This window comes from Cylas formicarius, unplaced genomic scaffold (genome assembly GCF_029955315.1).
Source record: "Cylas formicarius isolate icCylForm1 unplaced genomic scaffold, icCylForm1.1 PGA_scaffold_9__14_contigs__length_23061073, whole genome shotgun sequence".
Lineage (NCBI taxonomy): Eukaryota > Metazoa > Arthropoda > Insecta > Coleoptera > Brentidae > Cylas > Cylas formicarius.
In genome coordinates, this window is record NW_026844365.1 from 9,403,516 (window position 1) to 9,410,759 (window position 7,244).

Genomic DNA, 7,244 nt, shown 5'->3' on the forward strand with positions numbered 1-7,244 from the left:
ATCTATATGATCGCAAAAAGAACGAAACGAAGCAATCTCGAATTGACAGTTTCTTTAAGCCAAAAGTTTACTTTAATATTTCTCACTATATTGATTACGTATTAAAATTTTATAATTATTATTAAAAGTAACTAGCAATTTCATAAGTGCATATATAATTATTTTAACAACTTACTTTTGATAATAAAGTATGTATATCTTTTGTTGTAAATGCATTTTTTTTTAAATTTCGAGTTGTTGTGGATCCTAACCCTTGAGTTTTACATGTAAAAAAAAAGTTTCGATTTACGTCGCGTATTTTGAGAACCTAACATGCCGTAAGTATGAGGACCGCTTGTATTTATTTTTTGCCTTGTATCCACTGCCTGGAATGACACTGAGACCTAACTGCAAGACGCAAGAGTCTGGCAGTCTGAGTCTTGTTCTTGCTCAAGTCTTGCATAGTCAGTCTTGGTATTGGTCTTGCCAAAATTAGGCGGTCTTGGTCTTGGTCATGCAAAAATGCAAGAACAAGACCAAGACCTATTTTGGGCATCGTTGCTTGGGGGGGGGGAGGATTGCTTTGAAGGGGACGACATTAATTTTGATAAATAAAGAAATACTTTTTGATAAAACTTAAACACACCTTTTATCCTTTTATTATTTTTGAAAATATGTTTTTATAGATAAAAATCAGTATAAGTCAAGTCAATATGTACTTCACGTTTGATTCACAAAAGCAATAGTCTCACCAGTAAATTAAGAATTACTGCGACAAACCATTAATCACAGAATTGCGACTAACCTGTCAGATTTGCAATTTTGCCCACGGAGTGGGAGGAGTGTTATTTGTTGCAATTGCTCTGCAATTACTTCATACTGTGCGACAATAATTACCCTGCATTCCCCCCACCCCCCTTAGTTTTCCATGTTCTGTAGTCCAGGTCTCTCTTATATTCTGTGGTCTTACTTTGAAATTTTTTACTCTTTGTTCGTAAAACATTATTGTATTCTGTCTGCATTTGGACCTTCCGTCTTTACTCCATCCTCTAAAAAGAGCCACTGTGTTCTCGAAAAACTACAGGATTTATTGACAGTTTCCTGGGGCTCATTTAATTGAATTTTGTTGAATTAGTCATAACTGGCTGCTCCCTTGTATTGCGTAGCTAGTTAGGAGATGTATACGTGTGCTGTTATCTCTCATGGAACATTAAATGGATAGTGGTTTTAAAATTATCGTATTTATCCTCCGATGATGCAAAAATTTTGAAACCTATGTTTGCTTTCAGTTGTAAAGTTGGTTTGCCGTGTAGTTGCAAGCTGCAACTTCTGCTGCAATTTTCCTGCAATGTGCTAGATGGGTTTAAAAAGTCAAAAGCTATTATTATTTCATGTTTCTCGAGTGACATTCTTCAATAGAGAAATTTGTGTCGCACTTCGATTTCGAACCCGAAAGCTTTTCCTTTGAAGATTCGAATGATTCTCAATATCAACATAAACCGTTCCAAAAATTACTTCCGAAGTAAATTCACATTTTTTTCCGCCAGAGGCTCATCGATATGTAAAATTGTCAATAGCAATTAGATCGGACCCGGTACAAAGAGCGGGTGCAATTTTGCGGTCGCTGTCGAGCCGGCACGTGCCCGGTGTCTCGGGAATCGACACGTGCAAAACCAGGACTAAAATAACGTTGCGAGTCGTCGCAACCCTCGCGTTTCTATTTTCGGACGTAAACGATCGCGAACGTACGCAACGTAGCGCGACACCCTGTAGAAATACTTTAAGACAACCATATAATAATAAAAGCCTCTTATTGTATAATGTACTATCAACGAGCGTATATTACAACAAATTGATCGGGTGCAGTATAGCTTAAAACTACTTCACTGAACTGGACGTTGACATGTTAAACCAAGACATTTAAGTTTAGACATTACGCGTTCGAGCAATTCATAACAATACAAATTTTAGCCTTTTAGGGTCATTACCTATATAAAAAAAATCCTCTAAAAACCAAAAACAAACCGAATTTAACATAATTTTTTATATGAAAGTTTAAACACTGCTTCATACGGAAAATAACGACGAAACATGGTGGTCAAGGGGTCCGTCAATAATTTTCATTAAAAAACTAACTAAAGATGAGAAGTATGATCAAAGTTTCGGATCCCATAGACAAAACGGAGACATGAGTTTTGAACTCTTTGTATTCCAGTTCGACTCTCATGATCCAAGAAAACCGTAGACAAAATCACAATAATTAAAGTTAGATAAGACAAGTGACAAGTTTCTTTTCATACTTTTGCGTAGCGTATGCCTGTTGTTATAAAGCAACTTTAGTGATTGTTTTGAAAATATGTTCCTTAAACCGAAGTTGAGGATCCAATGCAACCCCCACATTCTTTGCAGTGGCTACAAATTTTAATTTAGTGTCATTAACTTTAATGTTAAGTCCACCGACTGAAGGCATAGTTTTGTTTTTATTTCCGAAAATCATGGCGCACGATTTCGTAGGGTTTAATTTGAAGTTGTGGCCACTAGAAAGGTCACTCATAATACGTAGAATCGTCGGCATCAAAACAAAAGTAGAGCTGCAAATGCCTGTTCCCTATCCTGTACAGAACGGAGTTCAAAATATGAACAGTATAAACTAAAAAGAGCAATGGTCCTAAAATGGAGCCTTGTGGGACTCCAGAAAGCAACCTGATCTGAATCTGTATTATTAGAGAATATTCTTTGAAACCTGTTTGATAGATATGATCTAATTAAACTACACGATGCTGATGAGAAACTATAAAACTTTAACTTACTTATAAGCAGACTGTGATTATTGGTGTTAAATGCCTTTGAAAAATTTAAAAGTACTAAAAACATTAGTCAATGCAACCGAAATACCAAAATGTTCCTTGAAGCGGCACTGCACAGTCAGAATGATATTGTTGTTTATAAAATAATTGTTAATTTAAGCATACAAAACGTTCTCAAATATCTTTGAAATTGCTGGTAGAATGCTGATTATTCATTGATCATTGAGATGGTTAGGATTATAGGAAAATATCGACAGGAAAACCACTGCCAAAAATATTTTCCATATATCGGGGAAGTAACTCTGTTCCAAGCAACAGTTTATAATATGTGTTATATATTTATCTATTAAAGGACTAAAATATTTTAACATTAGTGGTGAACTTCGTCGACCCCGCTTGCATGGGATATCATTGAATTTAAAATTTGAATTAACTCAGACCCTTCGGCCATCTTAAAGGAAAAGTTTATGTGATTGCTGTATTTTTGAATATCATAGTAGTTAACACGCTCATAGTTTGAAATATTTTGAAAAAAAATCGGATCAAAGAGTATTGCCGGTATTGTGATATTTCTTTGGGAACAAATGTTAAAATTTCCGACTGCTAACTATAGTTTGCAAGGATTATTTTCTGCACATAAGCTATAAAATACTTTTCTTTTCTTTGCGAACCTTACTCAAAGTAAAATTTCTTAGAAATTTATAGTTATCCCAGTCCCTCCGTAGTCAACTTCCCTTTGAAGTTTTTCAGAGCAGTGTCACGTTGTTCCATAAAGATTTTTAAGTTTGATGTTATATACCATGGTGCCTTGGGCATGTTCATCAAAAAGACACTTGATGAGATTACTTAAATTCTGGACTTTACTATCGATGTCATTTTCATATATTAATTTTAATTATAAATCAATTCCGGATCACAAATATTGCATTTAGTAAAATTCTTGTACTCTCTGTAACCCTGGTAGCTTCATTTATTATCTGTACAAGGTTATAATTTTCAAGAATTGAAAACGGATTATTCAAATTGTTATAATTTTATCTTAAAGTCGCCAAAGTAAAATATATGATCAACAACTGGATACAAACTAGAGAAAATGTTATCACCTGGAATTAGGTCACTAAAATTTCCCAAAGTTGGCTTGTAGAAAACCATAAGGGCAAAAATTTTATTGTTTCTTTAGTATTGAAGATAAGATATTCAAGTTGCACACTCGTGAGAAAATCCAGCTGAATTATTTCAACGTTAAAAACTATAGTTGATATTTTTTTCCCGATGCCCTCTGGAGCGATTTTTTATCGACCATGTGCCGCGAAACAAAAGATGGATGCGGGACCACCACCACCTTAACCCGTTGGAAGCCACGCGGGTGACGAGCGAGAATAGAACGACTGGCACAGATGTCGGACACATGAAGCGCCGGAAAAGATCACCTTGTATATGTGACTTAGGAGGTGCCCGAAATTTGTTTGCATCGAGAGAAAAAAAAACGAGTAAACCGGAAATTCTGCGAATGTTGGTCGGTGATTTTGTTCCTAGCAGGAAGAATTTTTTTTTTCGTTAAAGAAAATTTAATCGTTGTTGCCAAGTGCTTGTCGGGTACTATTCTGGCTATGATGGCGTGATTGTTGACTATCTGTACCTGAACGCTTTTTCTTGGGAGTTCGTATTATTTATTTTAATTATGTCCATCATCAGCATCAGCTCTTTTTTTCGCGTCAAAGGTAGGAAATTTTGCCTTCGTTGCTAAGTGCCTTCTGCGTACTATTCTAGCAATGATGGCAGTCTTATTGCCTAGCTGTATACCTCTCCTTTCTCTACTCTTTTTCTTAGTTTTTGAGGGTTGCATTTGAATGATCCTTTTGATCCAAAGCCACAGCTGGAAGGACTGAAGTCTCGTTTGTGTTGTTTCGTTATTAATTAGAAATACATATGTAAACTGACCTCAAAATATTAAGACAACTCAAATCGTTTATACACAAAATCTGACATCTTACTGATTTACAGGGTATTTTATTTAAAAATTATTTTTTCCCTATACGTTAAAATATTTGGCGGTATTTTAGATACTGTACGCCTCACTAGGTTATGCTAAGTAAGCTACAACCAATTTTGTGCCTTTTCTGGAATTGGCAATTTAGTACATTTTTTTGATTCCCCAATACTTTATACGCAACTTTTTGTAAGATAAAATTATTTTGATATGTACGTGAGTAGATACTTATTATTTAGTTTACTTAGTTTTTGCTCCTTAAGATAAAAATGTCATTCTAATTTGTATATTAATTATATTTATTGTAATACCTTTCAATGAACACATGCGTTCAACATCTAAAAACAAATTGCAGTTCTTCAAAAATAACAAAACATTTTCTCACAATTTAAATTGAAATGCAACTTTAATAACACAAACATGTCAAAATAGTAAATCATGCAACACGTGTGGTAAACGGCACTTAAGTCATGAGTTTATTTGGCACGAGCGGAGCGAGTGCTTAATAAACGAGTACACGTGTTGCATACTATACTTCTTCTACGACCGTTTGTTTTTGCGTACATACCCCCGTCTGTAAAATACCTAATTACACACCGATCTTTCATGCGGGAAGCATCGTTTCACCATGTCAGTTTCGTTTCCCACGGATCCGAGCCACTTCGGACATTTCCGGGATTTTACCGCACGGGTTTGGGAACAATCGGATGCTTTCGAAGAAATTTCCCACGCTTTGAATTTTGACGTTTGTCAGTTCTGACGGTCCTGTCACTGAATGTATTCGTGTTTTTGTGCAAAAATGTACCCTAAACCTAATACACAGAAAAATGTTATGCAATATATCAGACAATTTAAATACTACGTGTTATAAGCTACAATTAAAATCTAGTAGACTAGTCGGGAAGTAAAGTGACATTTATAATTTAAGTTTCCCACAGAACTTTTACATACCGTTCGCATGAAATTTAGTGGTTTTACATTTTTTATATTAATATCTTACCAAGACCAATTGTACTATTTTCAAATATCTTGGATGATTTTTTTCCAATTGTAGTCTCTTTCTCTAAACAAAGTATTTAATGCACAATTGTAATAGTTAAATAAACAACATAACGTTTTAAAATTGTGTTTATTCCGTTGTTTGTATGACATATCCAATAACACATCTCTCTTTGTCTAACGTACACAGTTAAAAAGAGACAACAATAGCAGAACCAATCGGAGCGGTAAACGAATAGGTTTTATGACAACGAGTAAATATTTTAGTAATCCGATAATCCGATAATCTGTTATTATTTTTAATTTGTTAATTTGTGTTTTTTTCGTTATGGTCGTAGAAAAAGTATAGTATGCAACACGTTCGGTAAACTCTTTATCGCACACGCTCCGCTCGTGCCAAATAAACTCGTGGGTCAAATGCCGTTTACCCCATTCTTTGCATATTATACTATTACCCAACGTGTTGCGTACTATGCTTTTTCTACGACTGTTCGTTTTTGGTCACAATTATTCAAAATAACACGAATGCATTAAACGTCAAAATTGAAGCCGTGCGGTAAGAAGGATGCTTAAAATTTTGTTCTTAGCTTTTGCTTTTATAGAGTTTACACATTTTGACGGAGCAGTATGTTGGTTTTTATATCCATCCAACATTTGATTTGCTGAGTTTTCCCGCTGTTGTTTACGAACGTTCTTAGGAAGATAAATTTGGAGCCCGCGTTAATGGTTATATTTTTAATACTGATTTTTCTTTCCTTTTTTATTTTTTATTCACTGTGTCCATTAAATGCTGTAAACCACCACTTGTAAATATGACGGTACCATCGGATATTCTATATATAAAATATGAACTTTGTTTCTTGGTTCTTCTATAATTTAGGTATTTAATATTAATAGTTTAATGATGTATAACGCTGCATTACTTGGATATATCCCTAGGACTATTTAGGACTCAAAACGAACGTAGTTTGTTTGAAACAAATGTAATTTCTCAAATTTTGTACACAAGACCGAGATTGAACATAATAAAAAACCCTATGAAGAGAAAACCTCCAACGAAATTCGAATAATATGAAGCATTTGCTTTGATAGGACGTGATGTTATTGTCTTTAGAAAAGGAAAACAGCCTTACTGCTAAATGAAATAAATCTCCGCATAGATAGAATTTATAGAAAATGTCGCACGGCACCCCCTACCAGCGAATTTCTGACGCTGTTATACAGGAATTGCCGTTGATTTTGTGGATAAATGTGTAACGAACGACTGGTGGCCCCCTCTATTAGCCAGTGGCCACACCGAAGTCGACAAAGGTTTCTCCGTGCCTATTGCACCATCTTGCAGGCTTTAAGTTGAGAGCCGCGCCTAAACCAAGATTTAGGAGCCCAGCCCATCACGTCGCTTTGCGGCTAATAGATCGCACCGCAGTAGTTTTCTAGTATTATGCAACCAAGTACGCAACTAGATTGAT